This window comes from Plecotus auritus (genome assembly GCF_963455305.1).
Source record: "Plecotus auritus genome assembly, chromosome: 1".
Taxonomy (NCBI): domain Eukaryota; kingdom Metazoa; phylum Chordata; class Mammalia; order Chiroptera; family Vespertilionidae; genus Plecotus; species Plecotus auritus.
In genome coordinates, this window is record NC_137770.1 from 8,773,897 (window position 1) to 8,794,651 (window position 20,755).

Below are 20,755 nucleotides of genomic sequence, written 5' to 3' on the forward strand. Positions count from 1 at the left end.
GGCAGAGGGACGCCGAGACGCCATCCCAGCTTTACCGGGATCCAGGAGGCTTAGAAATAAACCCCTGGCTGGCTGGCCTGCTTATCATGGAAGCTCACTTTCATTAGGGAAAGAGAAATAAACAGCGAATACATACATCATCTCATTTAAGCCCAGCGGCCGACCTAGGAAGTCAGTAAGATGACCGCCCTCTCTCACAGATGAGGAAACCGAGGCTGGGTGCCCAGGACCGCACGGCTCATGGGCATCAGAACCTCACTCTGTGCACCTGCACAAAGAGGCGCAAAAATGCCCACGCAGAAGACCCCAAAACGTTTCCGAAGCTCCACATCCGGGTGCAAGGTAATTTTTCATGCATCATTCCGAGGGGGTGTGCAACCCGCCTTCCCTTCAGCAGGGCCCTGCAGATGGTGCGGCTTCATTCCTCGCACATGCGCACTTGCCCAGCGCACACGCACACACCCACCGGCGTGGAGACACAAAACCCTCCTGGGAAAGCCGGGGCCTGGTTTGGAGGGGGATGCGAGCCTTTCCCCAGGCTGAATCCTGGGGCGACCCACCCAGGTGGGTGGGAGGGTTACAGACTCCCGGCCAGGAGACGGGCTCTGGAATACACGGTGCAGATGTCTATTTTTCTCCCTACCGGTGCCTTTCAATTGATACATTTTTTTTAAAGCCAAGAGCTCCTACTGATAGTGCAAAAACGAGTCGCAGGCCCCGGAGGGCGACAGACAGACAGACAGACAGGGAGCCAGCGCCTGCGAAGTGAGGGCCACTGGCAAGGAAACCTGACAATCCCTCGCCCCTCCCCCCACGCCAAGACATTAATTCTCACAAGTCGGAGAAAATTACTATGCATGAATGCAAAAAGCATGATCAGGAGTAATTAACATGGCTTCATATGCAAATTTTATTAATGCAGAAGTACAAAGTCATTATGCAAATGAAACTTACGTCAACTCTCTTGACAAATATTCATCGCTGAGGCTCAAGTTTCTCCCTCTTTATTTATTTAATTTTTCCTCTCCCCCCCCTTTTTTTTTTCCTGGGTCTTTTTTTTTTTTTTTTTAGGGGCCCAGGTAGTGCCGCTGGCCGCTTTGGCAGCAGCAAGCCACAAGGACTGTGTGACAAGTTTGCAAAGTTGCTTTTCAACCAGAGGAATTTATTCCTGCATTGTTGATTTTTTTTTTTTTTTTTTTTTTTTTTTTTTTTTTGTAGTTGGCAGGTAAGAGACAGCTCATAGGAGAAGGGAAAAAATAAAAAAATAAAAAGCTCTGGGCAGCCGGCAGCCAATCAAAACGCCAGAGCCTGTAATGAGGGCGATTGATGGCTGTTTGGCTTTTACTGCAGGGTAATGAGGAGGGGGAAAAATATGAATATTCATGAGACTGTGCTCCTGCCTTTGATGATTAAAGAAATTTTTAATATTCAAATAAGCGCTTGCCAAGTGATTAACAAAGAACATGCACGCAGAAATATGGAAATGGGAGCCGGGGAAGATGTGAGAGTCGAACAGACTGCAGGAAAGGCAGCCTCAAATTTCATAAACAAGATAGGCAGATAACCCAGTTAACACGCGGGCAAATAAAAACATTTCTTTCGGATCGCTTAAATATTTTGCCAGCTACTTTGTCTTAAGGATGATAAAAAAATGCTATGTATTAAGGGGGTGGGGCAGGCAGAGAGGGGGAGAGAGAGAAATCACGGGAAGTCAAAAGCACTGCTCACATTTAAGGATCATTATCCAAGTTCCAGCCCCCCGCCCCCCACCTGACGGGAAATCGGGACTCTTTTTCCGGTTTGCTAGGGAGAGAAGAGGGAGGGAAGCCAGCTCAGGCTTGAAAACCCAAGGCCGGCCAGCAGTTTGGGGTGGTCATTTGTTGCTTCTAGGAGGGGACTGGAGGACAGTGACCGCTAGAGGGAGAGAGGTGTGATTCTGGGGGTCCCCAATCTGGGGAGCTCAGCACCTCCCTGGTCCAAACACATAAAGAAGGTGGTCACAGGGGAAAAGCGGACGCATGTCAAGAAGCTAAAAGGACTCAGACTTCGGCGAGGGCCCCGGCCGGGCCATCTCAGGGCCAACCCAGGGGGACCAGCTGACCCCAAGGAGAGGAGCCTCCAGGGCCGCGGCCCCATTTGCCGGCTGCTCGGCCGCAGGACCCTACTTTAACAGCCCCGGCATGTTCGCATGGAAGCACATAATAACGGCATTAGCTGGCAAAACGACCCCGCGGTTAAAACACATCTAACTGGCAGCCCATGACACTCGTTTTGGCAATTTCCTCTTTGAAAGAAGTGGAGTGCCACCTGAAATGAGAGGCTAGGTACTCACCAGACAGGTCCTAGCCCTAACCCACCCTCTGTCTCTCCTGCCCTTTTTTTTGGGGGGGGGGGGGGGAAGGGCAGGGCCGCGGCTGAGACAGCAGGAACAGAGAAGAAGGATCCTAAGGCATCTTTGTTAATTTCAGAGCAGCAAGGGTCCTGGGGCGGGCGGGGGGTGGGGGGGGGGAGGGGGGGCCGGGGGGCCTCAAATAATAAATTCCTTCCCTCTACAGGTATTATGTCACCTTTTTCTTAGTTTTTAATTGCCAAGGTCTGGACACCAGCAAAGCCTGTAACTTGCTTTTCACTTCATTATAAATATATGTCATCATAATAAAACAAAGCAGCCAGGAAATGCAAGCATTTCGGTGAACAGCGAAAGTCACTGAGGAAACCTGTAAGCTGGGGGGGGTGGGGGGGGATGCGGGAGGGCAGACCCAGAGGGTACCACATGGCTCAGCTCCTGGCACTAGGCGTTTGGGGGACCAAAAAGTCCTCTGTGGGGAGCTAGGGCTCCCCAAGTCCCACTCTCCACTTCCAATTCCTCATTCTAAATCAGGTGGGCTCTGGGTCCCTGGCTGCCATGGGTTGGAGTCTGGGGGTTCACGGGGAAGTGTCCTTTAAAGGAGGAGCGATGGGAAGGGGAAAAGGTTGCACAGGGTTTGCACAGCTATGTTTAAAGATTTCCTTCAGGCCGCTACATGGGAGACATGAACACATGGTTCGAAGCCACATCCAGCCGGTACTGGGCTGCCTGCTGAAAACACAGCCCTTCCGGAGGCCTGAGCTGACGGGCTGCCCTCACCACCTGGGCCTGGCGGGTGGGGGCACAGAGGGAGGGCAGGGCTTCCACAGCGACCACCCGGAGACCCCCACGCCTGCCTTCACGTCCCTCCCAGCACCTGAGCCAGGCCCCTCCCCTGGCCGCCTCCCCACCCGCCCATCCGCCCACCTGCCTGCCCACCTGCCCGCCCGTGCACTCTGAGATCTGTCAAGGGTGAATCACCGCCTCCACTACTTTTGCTCCCCAGCCTGCTGTCATTTAAAGCACCCCAGAAAAGGAAGAGGCGAGGCCAAGAACAATATGCCCCCAACACCACCAAACCCGCCCTCCTCCTCCCACCAGGGCTAAGGCCATGTCCTCCCCGCAGCTGCGTCTCACGGGGAGAAGGAGTGCAGACCACCCCTTCACCGGGCCCCAAAGCACAGGTGCCAGCCCCAACTCCCTCAAGATGCAGCTGCCAGGTCCTCTGGAGCAGCAGGACCCCCTTCTGCAGCCCGCGCCGGGATCGGTGGGGTTCTAGAACAAGTCCCCGTCCCTCTGTGGCCCTGCCCAGGGAGGTGGCAGAGAGCACTTCGGGCCTCCTGGGAGGAAGGCTGTGTCCAAATCTCCGCCTGAACTACCCGGGGGAAGTGGAGGGAGCTGACCCCTGCAACCCCTGAGCCAGCGCTACAGGGGAACATGAGCTCCGTCTCCTTGTGCGTGCTGGGCTCGCGGGGAAATCCCTGGCGTTCTCCCCCTGGCTGGAATGCAAATGAACAGAACTCCCCAAGCTCCAGCCGGACGCCAAGGCCTTTGACCCTGGTTTCGAGACGCCCACAGGAACAGATATGAGTCCTCTGGGGTGACCTCAGCAGGTGGGCCCCCGGAATCATGGCCCCGATCCTGGAATGGGCAGGCCTGGGGGCAACAGGTGAAACCATGTGTTTCACTAGTTGGGAAACTGTGTGCATGCTCATCTGTTACACAGAGATTATGCACATGTGCACACGCGTACATGCGCATGTATTAGCAATGCGGGCATGGCACAGTGTGTGTCCCCATCCCCAGGAAGCTACAGAGGCCAAGGACAAGCTGGAGGGGACAGGTTCTCTGAATGCCGCCAGCAAACGCCTAGCAGAGGCACTGCCCCTTTTCCTGGCCTTCTGATCTGCTTCAGTCTTCAGTCTTTTGCCCTAAAACGACTTAGCCAAGCTCCTCCGATAATCTCCTCTTAGGCTGCATCAGGACCCACAAACACTAACCTACACACCTCTACCCGACGCGCCCCCCAGACGAACAGCACAGCCTATAAACGGAAGTAAAAAGCTGGATAAGCCATTTGGGTTCCAGCCCTGAAGAACTGGGGTCAGGAACCTATGGCCCCTTTTCAGATGGAACTTAGTGGCCAGACCCCAATGACCAACTTGGCCTGGCATCCCTTAAGCATGTTCCCATCTCTCATAGTTGCATGTGTGTATGGGAGGGGGAGGGCGGGGAAGGACGGGGAGGAGGATGTGGAGAGGGCAGGGACCATAGTCAAGAGTGAAGTCTCATGTCACATAAGGGAAATAAACCAGAAGATGATTCCAACTAACAACACATTTCTCTTTCCCATCAGCATCCACAGGGCCTGGCCTCTGAGGAATGGAGGACCTTGGAATGCCGACGCCTGGCACTCGCTAAAAATCGGGCGGGTCCTCTCTAGGACGTGTTTAAAACGGGGGGGGGGGGGGAGCTCAGGAAGCTGTGGTCTCGGGTCCACAGACTCCACCGCTGCTTCGGCTCAGCCGCCTGCACGCAGAGAGCGTCAACAGAGGAGGAAGCCCGAACTCTGAGGACCTCAGAGAATTCAGTGAAAAGGACGCAGCCCCGCCAATAAAAAGAACCCCCGAGAAACATAGCGCCCGGCAAAGAGGTTACAGCCAGGGAAAGGGATTACAATCCCAGGTGCAGGGGGAGAGGGGGATGTGGGGAATGTCAGCCTCACCCCCTTTTTAAGATCAGACCATGAAGTGGTACTGGGCAGGAGGGGAGCCTGCCACCCCAGGGCCAGCAGGGCTCCTTGTAGGTGAACAGAATTTTCACTTGGTTAGCAGAAGGTGAAAAAAGAAAGAAGAAGAAATCAAACTGTCGAAAAGGGGACCCTGTTACGGTTTAAACAGATGTCTTGTTTTTAGTTGCAGTTAGTAGCGTTATATGCAATTGGTCTCCTACAATAAAAATAAACACACACCAACTTTCCCTGGATTTTGCTGTTGTGTTGTGTTTTTTTTTTTTTTCCTTTTCATTTCTTTTTACCTTTTACTAATAGACAGAGAATATGGAGGCTCAATCACATAAGATCATCTTTCTGTGGCCTCTCTCGGTTGCCACGCCACGTCTGAAATGCCACTGCCTGGAGGCCTGTAATTACCCCCAACCAAGTAGCTCCTCTCTCGGGTTTCCTGAATGCAGGTGGCGTTTAATCCACGTATCGCGAGCCCGCCTTTCTGCACAGGTAGCACTGGACGACGAACGTCCCACATTTCCTTCCGAGGGAGCGGCCTGGCAGGCACGCTCTTGCTTACTTTCTGACGTGAAATCCATTTTCATCTCCTAACGCACCAACGCTGACGTACAGTGCGTGCAACAACGAAACTTGTAAAAATTAACACTTGGCGGGATTAATGCAATAAAGATGGTTAGCACATTAGCACTGGTAACGCTGCTCCTTCCGATTCCATCTAGCCAGGCTCCCGACGCCGCTGCCGAGGTCCGCCTTCCGCTGCGCTTCACACCGCTCTTCGGTGTAATTAAAGGAACCGTACAGGGTCCTCCGTGGAAACAGCATTTCACTGCCGAGGGCTCCCCTTAGAAACTGGGGGATCACAGCACGCCGGCGCCGGTTCTGATGCCCTGTTTTCCTTGGTGTTTTTGAAACCGAGCTGGTGTGCTGGACCTCGGGCTGGATTCACCCCAGAGGCCCAGCTGCTCCCTGCACAGACTCCGGAGACGTCAGGCCTGGCCTCCTGGCAGGAGCACCCGCCCCACCTTTATTTGCCATTTATTTGTTTTTTTTTTGAAATCTTAAAAAAAAAAATGTTTTAACCTGCAGGCTCTCTTTGGGTTGGAATTCTCTGCCCAGCACCCCACCAGGACAATGACTTTTCAGATACCCCAAAACAATGTGGTGAATAAAAGGCAGAGTAAGGGACGCCTCCCTGGCTGTTCTGTATATAAACAATGATAGTGCGGCTGGATCCCCACGGGCTGCCGAGCCGGGCTGGGACCGGATTCTCACTGGAACCTCGGAGGAAGAATCCAGCAAGCACCGCTCGGGAGGCCTCGGAAACTAAACAGACACAAAACCAACCTGAAATAAGAAAACAAACATCTTTGCACCACATCATCCAAGATGGCAGAGAAAATGAAGTCTTGGGGCTGAGAGCAAGGGACCTGACTCAGCTCCCGGCCGCAGAGGCAGCTGCGGCCTCTCCCGGTCTGTGCTGCCTCCTGCCCCGGAGCTGCCAAATGCGACAGAAGTGAGACCTGTCTCCAAGCCTGCTCCCTGCGCACCCCTGAGCCTCGGGGGCGACGGGATGGAGGGATTTTTTTTCTTCCCTGTGTGCATTTTCATACCCTTATTCTACATCCTAATTTCTTTTGGGGGGAAAAAAAAAATCAGTGTCACTAAAAAAACGTCACTCTGTTTTGCAAAATCCAGCAGCTTCCTTGGCAGCGAGAGAGACTGGCTGGCATTATACCCTCATTTGACAAAACTACTATTTCTGGGCATGAGCTCAAAAACAGGTAGGAAGCAAATGCTGAGAAATAAGGAAGTAAAAACAGCCAACAGATTCTTCACTCCCAAGAACGCCAAGCGTAAACATGATTTATTTAGCTGCGTTTAACTCGTCTGTCCTCCACCCGACTAGGAGCCCGATCACTCGGGTTAAGGGGGAGGCTGGGAGAGGGGGTGGGAAGGGACGGCAGGGAGGACCACCACGGGGCACTGAGAGAAGAGGTGGCAGCTACCGGGACTTCCTGAACGGTGCCGTCCAGAGTTTCAGGAGAAAGACAGTCTTCTGCCCCCAAATACAAGCATGTGTCCAAGAAGGCTGCACTAATCTGCTGCTTAATTAACGAGCTGCCACTAACAAAAGAGAGAAGACCCAGTTCATACAAACAGTGTTTACATGGGCGTCGCGTGATCATGGAGCCCACCTCCCTTCCCTTTTTTGCAAACCACGCAGGCCGGGTGTGGGGACAGGCCTGGAAGCCACTCAGGTGGGGGGTCTGAGCTTCTAAGACCCGACCTGGGGGAGGGGGACTATCCCTGCCCTCCCTGCCCATTCTGGCATGCCCACATGGAACTGACTGAGATCTGTATTCAATTAAGGAACACCAGACAGCCTCTGGCTCCGTGCCTGCACCGACGCAGCTACGGGGATCTGCCATGCCCCCACCCCACTCCAGCTCCGATGCCAGGGAACAAGGGCTCCCTCAAGTGCCCCAGGGAGAAGGCAGAGGGCCACCCCCCTCCCCACTCCCAACCCCACCCCAAAACGCGCAAGCCGGAGGTCTTGGCCCTGCTGGGGTGAACCAACGAAACACATAAAGCAAGCATCTGTATTTTCTAAAGAGCAAGTCTGAACCGCAGGGGCAGGCCCTGCCACAGGTGACTCCTATTAAAACTCCAATTCAGGTCACACAGCATTTGCTGGGGGAAAGGAATCCAAGCCTCTCGGAAAGAACAACAACCAAACAGGAAGACGGAGCCCCAGCAGGACACTTGGGGCCGCTCCTTTCCCCGGTGAAGGGACCATTTCAGAGCGCCAGCTGTGGGCTCTGTGGGCACAGATGCCAATTTCTGTTAGCTTCGAGAGGCGGCGGCAAAAGCGAAACAATTTCCTCGCCAGTCTTGCGCGGAGTCGCTTCCTCACCTGCCATGAGCAAGGCTGCGCACTTAAAGGCTGCCTGCTGTATGCGTTCCTCCCCAACCCACGTCTGCGCTCCCCTCTGCCCACGTCCTCTCTTTCTGGAGCCAAATGCCAGGAGAGACACCTTTCGTGGTCTGTTCAGGTCAAAGGCAACCGCAAGCCCAGTCAGTGTCAGGGTTCTGAGTGACATGGCAGTCCCCAAGTAAAGAGCCGGGGGGCCAGTCCCCTAAAATGAATGGGAATGGGGGAGAACGTTTCCTACTGGTATCAGGTCACTACATTGAAAATTCAAGTCCTTCCTCCTTGGAAGCCCCCCCTAGACCCCCTAACTTTTCCCCTTACCTTGAACATGACATGCTACACGAGTAGCTATATGACTCCTCACCCTTTTGCAAACCAGTCGCCCTGCCCCCCGGGAGCTGAACAATGACAGTCTATGCTCTTTTATGTCTTTGAAATCAGCAACGACGCCACCCCCAGGGAAGGGTTGGCTCTGGCACCTGGACTGCGGACACAATGGCCTATCCCCGTGTGACAGCTGAAGAAACGAAGAGATGAGCTGGTCTGCCCTGGGCCGTTTAGGAACAAACATTTTGGGACTGGCAGTGCAGTGCGTGCCCACATCTCCAATCGCTGCTTCCGCACCCAGGGGGCCCCTCCTGCTCCTGCGGCAACAGATAGTGACGAAGGTGTCGCCGGGGCTCAGGTGCTGCTCTGAGAGGCCACGCTTCTAGAAAACCCTCTAAGAGCATCTAGATTCCTCTAAGTAATAACATTGAAGATGCTTATCCACACCTCCAAAGGAGGCCTCCCCGGGGTCCCACCAATTCCACTGGCATTTATTTCTACATGATGCAGCTGACACAGGCCCCCATTCCCAAGCAAATCTCCCCACACATGGCTCGGGAACAAAGCGAGCCAATTCACCTGTGCCCTGCAGGCTTGTCGCGTAGGGCTCAGAACAACACGCCCGCAAGGCAGCCCACCCTGCCACCCTGCTACCCTGCCACCCTGCCACCCTGCCACCCTGCCACGGGGACACAAAGGTGAGTGTCTCCCAAGGAATGAGAGGAGAGGGAAGGGGGGCTTTCACCGCTCTGCCCCCAGCCTTACCCTAAAACTAGAGGGAGAAATCACCGGTAATTTTTACCACTGTTGAGCCACCAAAATAAAGAAAAAAGGTAAGTTGGCCTCCTCCTCCTGTAATAGTCATTAAGTCAGCCAACCACACGTTACTATCTTCCAGGCAAAGCCTGAACAATTACCCCCATACACACACCTTGTCTCCCCAAATCCCCAAACACACATCCTTCTAAAGAAACTGCAGGGACCTCGGAGGGGGCCCCTGGAACGCACGCACGTGACCGGTGTTTTATCTTCCTTTCTCCAGAGGAATCCGGCAACATAAATATTAATCAAACACGGGGATCTGCCTTTTCAGTCTTGGACCATTATGAGCGCCGGATTGTGATCTTTACCTGTATTTACAGATATTCAAAGGCAGATTCTATCTTGTTAGAACTGTTATAAATGGACGTCTGAGGAATCGGCCAGCAAGTTCAGGCAGATATGCAAACCTCCCTGTCCAGGACTGCCGGCAGTTCTGAGTTCCCAAGTGTTGAATGTGTTACCTTTTCCACAGGCCTTTCAAAAAAAGTAAATTGACAAATACCTTCAGAGTCCTCCAGCAGAAAAGCTAGCTGCTCCAAGTTCGGGTTAACTAAAACGGAGATTTTTTTATTTTTTTTTTTAAGGTCAGCTCTTACTCAAAATGCCACGAAGGCATTGGTTACAAATACTGTACCTCGGAGAGCACAGAAAGGGCAGTATCCTGTTATGATCTGGGTCAGCCCAGATCACAAGGAGATATGTACACGCATATTTTTTAAAATTACCTTGACTCTCGTTACAGCAAATTTTTGAATAATGAAAAATAGACGTGGTTCCAATTCTAGCCTAGAAAAGCTGTCCCTGCGAAGGTAAACTTTTAATCTTCCAGAGCCAAATAGCATGCATTTTTATTTCCAGAGTAACAGCTTTGGGGAAATATTTGAACATATCCTTCAGAGCTTTGTGGTAAATATATGGGGAGTCTAAACCCTTGCTTTGCTGGGTCTTTAAGGGCTGGCTGGAGTGCTTTAAACAATTGGAGGCCAATTTTTAAGAAGCAAAAAATAGAGACTCTGAGCGAGGTAGCCATTTGCATACAAATTCTCTTGGAGGGAGGGCATTCATTGTAAAAGAAGCCGGGCTGGAGGAAGGGCTGACATTAATTTCCTGTACTTCCACGAGGCTTGGGGTCCCACTCTAGTGGAGGGTTCCATTCCCACACAATTGGGAAAGCACTTGTGTCGAGTGTTTTAAAATCCCAGCCCCAGGAATTCCCTCTAGAAAAGCAGGCTCCCCCTCCTGCAGGAGGAAGCGGGGAGAGAACTCCAAAGAAAACCGCCTCCCCTCCGGACCGGACTGTGCGGACATAAAATGCACACGAGAACTGGGGCTCCTTCCATCCCCGCCTCACCTGGATCCAGGGACCTGCCCAGCTCTGGGGCCAACGCGAGCTGGGGAGGGAGGCACGACCCTTCAGTGCTTTGGCGGCGGGAGGAGAGGGGATCCTGGGGCACCCCCCACCTCACCCCGCCCCAGGAAAACCACCCTGGCAAGGACCCCAGGCCCTTGCGCGGGGCGGTTTTGGGGAGAGGCTACTGGCAGGAGTTTTCGGGGTCCTGAAATGCAATTCCCCATGTCTGGGATGGTCACTAGCCAGGGCGCGCGCCCCTGAGCGGAGGAGGGGGTTGGTGGGTGGAGGAGGGGCGGCCCCGGGCGCACAAAGGGGCCCCAGGATGGCGGGCTCCCCGCCCTTGACCTTGGGTCTCCGCCTCCATCCATCTCCAGCGGCAGCCAGCCCGGGAAAGGGGCTGGCTCGGGGCCAAGGGCGAGCTCGGCGGGGCGCAGCGGGGTTGGGGGCCTACAGGGGGCCGCCGGGGGGCGGGGCTCGGAAAAAACCTCAGGCGCTGCTCCCAGGAAACCTGCCTTCCAAGTCCCCAGCTCCTTCAGGACCTGGGTCCTGGGGCGGATCCGATTCACTGCACGCCTCCCCCCCTCCCCCCAAAGCAAAAGTTGCACGGGTACACGAAGGAAGCCCCCTCCCCTTGCTAACCCTACGTCTCGCCAGCCCCCCTTCTTCCCCGGACCGGGCCTAGAGGGGGAGGGGAGCTGTCACAGAAGGAAGAAAGGAGCGCGCCTTCCCCGCGAGGCCAGACGCGGGCAGGGTCAGCTGCGCCTCCGCCCGCCCCTCGCCGCCGCCCCCCTCCGGCAGCTGGCCCATTAAGCCCCCGAATTATGCATGTGCCTGGAGCCCCCTCGGCCTTCCCGCCCCAGAAAGACACAATCAACGTGCGCGGGGGTCGGCCTGGAGAGCAGGAAGGAGGTGGCCCGCGGCGCAAGCTGGAGAGGCCACAGGCCAATCGGTGAGGCCGACTGCCCAGCGAGTGTGAGGCGCACCTGAAGGCCCGGGTAGTACCCAGCGGGCAGGGGAGGGGCACGGACCGCAGGGAAGGCCCCAGGCGCAATTACAAAGTTTTCCAGAGCGTCTGCCGGGTTCCCGTGCCGGATGGAAGAGGTGCGGGCCACCTCCACGCCCCCCCCCCCAACCCCCCCATCCCCCCCACCCCCGCCTGAGCCTCGGAAAAGGCCTTGTGTGCCTGGACTTGGCAGTGAAGGGAGACCAATGGACCCCAACCTCCGAGCCCCTAGAGGGCAGGGCCTGAAGTCCCCAGCAGGCGGGCCAGGAGGAGCTGTCCCTGCCCCCTCCCGCAAGGGAAGGGATGGTTTGCAGGAGGTGGGCAAGGTCCAGGGGGCGGGCGGGGGGAGGGGGCGCTGTAGATTCAGACAGCAGAACGAGTCTTGCAAGTTGCAACCGTGGTGCCAGCACTGGGGAAATTGCATTGGTCGGGGAAGCAGGTGGTTTCAAGCCAGCGGGAGAAGAGATTCCGTCTCAGAGTCGGAAGGATTTTGATGTCCATCTCCCCAACCTCCCCCGCTCCTAGTTTTGGAAGGTGCCAGCCCAGGCCCCCAAGTCCTTGACAGCCTCCACGCCTGCACTGCAGTGATGTGGGGAGTCCTGGACCTCAGCGCTCCCTACCGTGGGGCCCCACACTGGATGGATCTTGTTTGCTCTCGTGGGCCCGTTTGTTTCTGGAAATGAGTTCTCTCTCCCGCTCCTATTCTCTCCAAAGCAAAGGCCAGGTCAGGAAAATTACAGACTTCTTCTTCCCCGGCGAATAAAGTGGCCTGGTTCGCAGGGAAAGTTTTACAAGCCAATGATGTCAATGATGCAGGGCAAAGACCACACTGTTTAGGTTGCTTAATTGGCGGGCTTTGAACTCGTGGTGGGAGAGGGAAAAGAATCTGCTCCAGCTTCCCTGGGGAATTTAGTTTTGTGGGGTCTACCAACCTCAGCCCACTTAGCCGGTCGCTGGGGTGGGAAGGGGTCATCAAAGGTCTGCCCTGTTTCTCCTTAAGGGAGAGGAAGACCCAGACATCACACTGAGCCCAGGGCAGGCAGTCCCCGGCCCCCAGTCCCAAGGGAGGGAGGACCCCTAGAATCCCATTGGGGGTACACTCTCCAGATGCCATACTCTGCCCCAAAAAGCCGTGGAAACAAAGCCAGTGTTTTCTCCACTGCCTTCAAGGATCCCTTTCCTGCCCTAGCCGGTGTGGCTCAGTGGATAGAGCGTTGGCCTACAGACTGAAGGGTCCTGGGTTCGATTCCAGTCAAGGGCACATGCCTGAGTTGCAAGCTCAATCCCCAGTAGGGGGTCATGCAGGAGACAGCCAATCAATGATTCTCTCTCATCATTGATGTTTCTATCTTTCTCTCCCTCTCCCTTCCTCTCCGAAATCAATAATATATATATATATATATATATATATATATATATATATATATTTTTTTTTTAATAAAAAAAGGTCCCTTCCCTGAAGTCAGGAAAGCGGCATGGTGTTCTCTGGACACTGCAGGGCGGACAGCTATCCTCGCCCGAGCCCCACCAGACCAGGCTCTAGGGACGCCAGGCCCAGGACTCTGCATGGCGAGTTTGTACCTTGAATCTCGATTCATCTGCCTAAGGCCGTGTCCACACCTACAACCAGCAGGCTCTACAGGCTGCCAGGGACTCAGCCCCGGGGGCTCAAGGGTTCTGATCAAGCATGGCTGTCCCAGCCTGGGCAGTGCTCTCTGCCTTCGGGTCCATCTGAAAGCTGCCTTGTCTCTGCACCAGGACTGGGGCTCTGACTGTTCACCTCCAAAGGGAAGGCCATTTGGTTGCTATTTTCCACCCAGCGGAGCCCAGAGTCCCAGTTTCCATGGAGTCTGAGCAGCAGCAGGCAGCCTTTCCCAGACCTGTCTCTCCTCCAGGGTCTCACCTCTCCCTCCCAGGCCACCACTCTCACCCCCGCCCTCCCCCGCCCCATCTCTCTCTCTCTCTCTCTCTCTCTCTCTCTCTCTCTCTCACACACACACACACACACACACACACACACACACGCACAGACTCCTCCTTCCTGAGCCACCTCCCCTTCCACATCAAAACCAGCAGGCCAGCTGGAGGGCCCTAAGAAAACCCACAGCAAAAAAACAAACCGAGGCTTAGCGGCCCCGCCCTGGGCCCAGCTGGGGGCCTCCAGCCCTGACCACACCTGCCATGGGGAGGCCCTCCCAGGGTTCAGTTAGGGAAGGCTGACATCTCTGCCCCCTTAGGTCACTGGCCGCCACCTAGCAGTGCCTGCGCCAGGGTGGGTCCAGATTTCATGGGGGCTGAGGTGTATACAATTGGGGGTCCCTCTTAACAAAAACATCAAATATCAAACCACACCTACATTAGGGGCCTGGGCACACGAGGTACCCTCAGCCTGAGCTCTCAACCTCACGGCCAGTGCACCAATTCCTCCTAAAAGAGTCTGCCCGGCTTGGAGCCGGAGAGAGACCCTGTTTATCCTCTAGGACAGTGGTCGGCAAACCGCGGCTCGCCGCTCTGTTGACTAATGAGTTTGCCAACCACTGCTCTAGGATAAGAGCTTTCCTTTCCAGCCACCAATTTCTTCAAAGAAAACTTACTAAGCCCCATCTGCAACAAGTGAGGAAAGGCGGTGGGTCAGGCAGCTGGGTCGGGAGGGGATTTAGGTGGGGAGCTGGAATGGAAGGCCCCACCCTCCCGCCAGGCCCTTACAGCTGTTGGGAAGCACTGGTAACACCTTCCCACACTTCAGCTCAGGAAGCTCGGGTCCAGGGAGGAGGAGGGTCTGCTCAAGGTCACAGCATGTCAGCCAGAGCAAGGACACCTTCCCTAGTCTACGAGTCCACGTTGCCTGCCCTCCCCCTACCCCACCCCACACATCCAATACTCCCACAGGAGTCAGCTCCTAACAAGAAGGACTTTGCACAAACGGCAGTCGACAGGAAATCCACAGACGCACGTAGGACAGGTGGAGGCCACCGTCCTGGCTCTTTCACCCCACGCTAGGCCCCAAGTCCCACCATGGCACGTCACCCGAGGACTGGAAATCACTCACCTCCTGGCTGGCAGCAGAGGGAGCCTGTGGCAGTGACAGCGACAGAACTGAAGGTGACCCGGCGCCGACCCAGTGCTACTCTGTGAAGGCCGTCAGCCAGAAGTCAGGCGCCTAGGTTCTAGGCTGCCTCACAGGGAGATGGTGCAAGGGTTTAACCTCTCTGTGACTCAGTTTCCCCCTCTGTGAAATGAAAGTCATGTCTGATTCACCACCTTCGTGGGGCGGAGACAGAGGATGGGAACATCAGATGAAACATGACCAGGGCAGCACCGCCTCACCACCGAGAAGAGCGTGACTGGAGAGTTTACACCCTGGGCCACTATTCACCGGCTGTGTGACCTTGGGCAAGTGCCTCAACATCTCTGTGCTTCAGTTTTCCATTCTGCAAAGTGGGGTTGACCCTGGCACCTGCCTGTTGAGTGGTGAGTAGGATTAAGTTGGTTAAGATTTGTAAAGCCCTCCCAACAGTGCCTGGCTCCTAGGAAGCGCTAAAAGTCTGTGCTCCATTAAAAACCCTAATACGAACAACTCGGTCTTTCTGTTTCCTCCGTGAGAAGATGAATCCAAGGGCGCAGGGGTGACAACGGGGCTGCCTTATTTCTAGGGCTTCCTGCATGGAGCCCGCTCCTAGCGGCGTCCAGAGCTGGTGAGGATGCATTAGTCAGGCATGAAAATTAGCAAAGGGAAAAAAAAAAAAAAAAAGCTGTCAAATGCCTAATAAAAAACTTAAGTCAACTGCTAACTATTTACTGTCAAATAAAAACCCTAATAATAATAACAGTAACTAGGCTGTCGGTTAGGTTCGGGCCAGGGGGGCCCAGGCGCCCTTCTCTATCCTGCCTCCTCCCTCCCTCTTTCCTGACCCGGAGTGGGAGCCACCCACCTAAATCACAGGTCCCACAGCCCCAAACTTAAAAAGAAAAAGAAAAAAAATGGCCCCGGAGCTGACCAGTACTTTTGTCTTGGTTTTCATTCGGTCAAGTTTCCCACGACAACTCGGTGGACAGGCACGTGCTGTAGCTGCTGACGCTGTTTGCACAGGCCACACAGCTGGCCTGCCGTCGCCCGGGGAGGCCGGCCGGACGGCCATCCCTCGCTCCGGTTCCGGGTGAGGAAACCAGAACTCTGCAAGGGGAAGAAATGCTTGGTCTCAAGCCACAGGGCTGGGCAGCCTGGTGTGGCAAAAGGCCACCCGTCCTGACTCTACATCCCTGGGGTCTGGACTCAGCCCTGCCAGTACCAGGGACACAAGCTCAAACAAGTCTCGCCACAGGGCAGAACGGGAGGGGTGGCGATGAGGTCCTTCCGGCCAGGTCAGCAGGCCAGAACCCTGCTTTGCGTCCCACCGGTGATGCGGTATGATTAACACTGACGATCACAGGGCCCTAGTATTTGCATCCATTGTCTAAATCAAACCTGCGAGAAGTCTGAAAGATAAGAAAGATGATCTCCATTTTACAGGAAATGGAGACTTGGGAGAGCTGAAGAGCAGACCAGTCATTGGCAAAACCAGAACCCCAGCCCGGTCTGCCTGAATTCCCACTCTATTGCTCTTCTTCCTGACCCCGCCTCTCCAAAACCTTCACCGGGAAGTACGCAGACTACGTGTGGGCCAAGGTCTCTGGGAGCCCGCGGGCTCCTGGCCGTATGGGCAAGGATCACGCCTGGGACCAGCTACCAGGACCACCTTGGATGGGGTCTAGAGGTAGTGCCTGCCTCCAATGGCTCTGCCGACCTCTCCCGAAAAGCTTCCATCCCTGTGTGATCCAAGGAAGCCAGGCTGACCCGAGTCTGATTCCACTTTGCTGTGTGACCTTGGGCAAGTCCCTTAACCTCTCTGAACCCCCGTTGAAAGTAGGGTTAGGAATGTCTCATTTCAAAGTGGGGTTACAGGTATCTGTTTCAGTGTTGCTAACTATTTCTACCCAAGAAAAGCATCTAGCATCGTGTGGGTTACCAGGCAGGCCCCCTTCCCTCCACTCACCAGCCCTGCCCAAGCTCGGGCGGAGGTGGGGGGGGGGGGCAGGGGGAGGACAGTCAGCACTGCAGCCTGAACCCAGGCCACATCCCTCCGACACAGCACTCCCCTCTTCCTTGGTGTAGACAGAGCTAATAATTAGCTGTCACGATTTAATAATAGAAAAAGATAATCCATGCCACAACACACATGGATTTAACCAATCTTAATTTGGAGGGAAAATAACAACTCGAAATATATCAAATGCAAGTTTTTCAAGACAACCTGCAAGTGAGTTTATCTCGAGTTTCCAGCACAAGCAAGTTATTTCGTTTCTGCCACTGGCCAAGCTAATTTTTTTTTCCCCGCACCTATTTTATTTATTTTTAAAAGTCTGAAACGAAGTCTCAGAGCAGCATGTAAATCCTCCAGCTGATGAGGCGCCTTTTTTCTCCACTGCCTTCTGTCCTGCAATGGGTCCCCGGGACTCCACACCAAACCCCCTGTCCGTGCCCTGCCTGCTACCTGCATCGCCCTCCACCCCAGGCCCACCCCGGCCTTCGGGGTTCCAGGTGAAGACTTGTCAGCGGGCGGGGAACTGCCTGCCACCTCCTGTCACCCGCTGCCTGTCTCCTGCCTGTCTCCAGCAATCTGACATTTGGGGTTTGGGGGGAGGAGGAAGCGAAGGCAAAAGGCAACCCTCTGAGTGATGGCTGACGGCTCATTCCTCCCGTTATAGCTCTATTTGGTGATGGAAGAGGGGATAGCACGCAAGAACCCGCCACCTGTGATCAAGAGCCTCCCCTCCCGTGGCTGTAAGACGGGAATTCTAAGGACGAATCTCGAGGAAATGGCTGAGAGAGCCACGGCACACTTTCCAGACGTCCACCGAGGAAAGCAGCACCTCGGGCTACCAAGCAGGGTCCCCGCCCTCCCGAGCTCGGCTTTCCCGAAGCCTCCCTGTCTCCGTCGTCTACCGCCAGCGGGGCCTGTGCTTTAGCTCGGCGTGTGCTGAGAAGTAGGTGCAGACATGCAAACTGAGGCCCAGAAAAGCGACGTGACCTTCCTGGGTGCAGCCAATGCCCAAGCAAGCCCTGGCTCCTCGGACCCCAAGACCCTCCCCAGGGTGGCACACCATGAGCGCATCGCCCCAGGACAGCAAGGCGGCCGGGATGGGGGCCGGCAGGGTGGGGACACATACAACAGCACCACAGTGGTTCTGAAGTTGTTTCTGGTGGTGGGATTCTCAGAACCCAGTGGTCCAGAGAGGCCCACTCGAATCCCAGGACACGACGGGGCTGGGGGAAGGGGAGGGCGCTCACATGTATAGCACGTGACCCTTCAAGTCACCATCACTGTTAGGTATGTCCCCAGATGCGGGCACTGCAGCTTAGCGAGGCTGGCAGGCAGCAGGGTGGCACCCATCTGGGCGGGGTCCTTTTCCAGGCAGCAGGCCACAAACCCCACACCCCGTTAAGCTCCCTTTCTCCTCACCCCTCCTCAAAACGCCCAACCCAGACAAGGGCTCAGAGACCCCTGCTCTGTGCAAACCTTGGAACCTCCTGACGGCCCCTCCCAGGGTCTCCATCTCCCCTGGAGGGATGCGCCCCGAGCTCCATCAGAAACCTCCCAGAGGCAGGGAGAGGCCCGAGGAAGGGATCTTAAGGAAGGAAAGAACTCCTACACAGGCTGGCGTGTACCAGAATCAGATGCCTTCCTCCAACTCAGGCCTCTAAGCCAAGGTCCTTACCTGTGACCAGCGCCACCTCTCTGTCCCCAGATGGGACACAAGCACCACGGACCTCCTCCCCCAGAGTGGACGCTCAGGGAGTAGGGCCTGGGCCTGGAGCTACACACATCAAGGACAGGGACCCTACCGCCCACATTCTGGCCACGTTCCCCATGCGGGACAGAGCAGCAGCCCTGATGGCCATCCTCCCACATGCTCCGGGCCCCTAGGACTCCACCACCGGGGGGAAGGGCAGTAGGCGCTCAGTTGCTGAATGAATGAACGGATGGATGGATGTTTGAATGAATGCCCTCAGGAGACAAGGCTTCAGAAACTTCCTCCTTCCATTCTCCTATTTCTCTACCATTAAAGAAATAAAAATAGAAAGGAATGGTAACTAATCCTTCATACCCATCCCCAGAATTACTGTCCCAAGGAAAGGGTGACCCGAAGTCCCACTCTGGTGCGATGACTGACAGAATCCCGATGTAGTTCTCACCGGGGAGGCCCGCAAGAGTGGAAGGGACCCCGAAGAGTTACCAGCCACCCCTGCCCATGCATTTCTGGATCACAGCTTCCAGAAGCACCTAGCAGCGAGAGAGACAACACGCAGACGGCCCCCCCAGGAAAGTCACCACCCTCCTGGCCACCGCGAGCACCTCACCTCGGACACCAAGCCAGAGGCGAGGTCCCAAGAATTAACAGCCACCAGAGAGGCCTGGGTGCAGCCAGCGGTGCCAGGGGCATGGGCAGCAGCTGGGCGGGGTTCCAGAAGCCCGGTGGAGCAGCGCCTGTGGCTCCTGGCCCCCCTCTTAAAATATAAAGGCTCAATTATCTTTGAGCAGCTTGCTTTACACATGAATTGACACATTTATTTTACAATAAATAACTGAAAGTTATCTGTGTTTCCTTTACTGTTAATCTACACAGAGAAATAATAAACAGGGCTTGTCGACAGAAATGCAACCGCTGCAGTCCTCAGAATTCAATTACGCTAAAATAATTAATGCTCCCACCATATTAAATTACTTTATACATTTGAGCTCCTGAAGTTTTATTCTCTAATCTTCCCTTTTTATTAAATAAAAATAAAAAAAAAGTTGGTGCCAAAGTAGGAAGGGAAAAAGGGGGGACAGGAGAGAGACAAGCGTGGTGGGCTGTCGAACGGACAACCGTCTCCGGCTGGCATGGCATGGAGACTGTTCTGTGCCTTTGATTAAAATACCATGTTAAATGCTCTGACCAAACACATCTCTTTAGACTTCTAAGGGGTTATTTTCCATATTTCTTCAGGAAGGGAGAAATCCATTCGTCCTGTTGCTGAACAGAAAAGGCCGAGAATACCTTTGGTCACATAAAGCAACAATACTGGAGGCTGCTGCTGTATTACAACCTACAACCAAATGAGGGGGGGGGGCGCGGCGGGGAGACACAGCGCCCTGGAGATTAATGTGGCCTTTTACGAAATCATATGTAGTCGCTTTCTTAAACACACAGACCCTCCGTGCTCTGCAGCCTCTCCCTGGTAAGCACCTGCCACCTGATAGGAGGACTCGGAGGGCTTCTGGCAAAAGCAGGAAGCCTGTCCCCTGCAGAGCCACCGGGGGTCTGTGGGCATCGATGCCAGGCGTGTGTACTGCTGGGGAGAACAATCTTCATGCATCTGATTAAGACAAGAAAGGGTGGAGACCTCAGCGGTACAGACAAAGGGACCCAGCACTGTTCTCAGGCTTAATGAAGGAAGCATCCCTCAGATCTGCACGGAACTCGAAAGCTAGGGTCTCCGTGACCGTGGCCTGGGACATTTTTCTCAACGCCCTTGGTGCCGTAGGAGTGTGAGCTCTCTCCTGCTGGGACACACACTCAAGGCATGGCCCCAGCGCAGACCACCACAGTCTCTCCGCAGGAGAGATGCAGCTCACTGATCCCATTGCACAGACGGGCAAAGGCAGGCCCACCATCACATGGCTGCTACAGAGAAGCTGGGCTTGCTGTATTACCCCGCCCACTGCCTCCTGGTGGTGGGGCGTCTCTGCGCACCCACCCATCCATCTCACCTGTGGGCTTACCAGGCTCACCCTCCAAGGGGCACCACAGCCTCAGTCCCTCCAACCTCCCCGCTAGCTTCCGTGACCAAAACACGGTGGAGACGGATTCGCACATTTCCCCAGCCGGCCACCTACACCTACTTGCGCACCGCAGCACAGAGGGGACTGCCCCAAAGAAAAATCCCACTGGCGAAGCATTCACGGGGCCGCTGCTCATAGAATCCTCCTGCAAGGCTTGCCCGTGTTATCACTCCTGCTGACAGGGGGAAACTGAGGCAGGGGCCCAGGAGCGACTTGTCCAAAGTCAACCATCAGGATTCGAAGCCTCATCTGCTCCCAATCGGATGCCACATGGCTGGGACACGGGCTGGCCAGAGCCCCCCTTTGTCCCTGAGGTCTCCTGGGCTCAGAAGGATGAAGCAGAGAAAGCACTCTGGTTTGCAC

General features: G+C 55.1%; 1 protein-coding gene across 2 annotated transcripts in view; it reads right to left on the reverse strand.

Annotated features, from left to right (window-relative positions):
• The window catches only part of BCL11B (BCL11 transcription factor B), a 92,207-nt gene that overhangs the window by 56,453 nt on the left and 14,999 nt on the right, over positions 1–20,755 (reverse strand). The gene's annotated exons all lie outside the window — the stretch shown is intronic.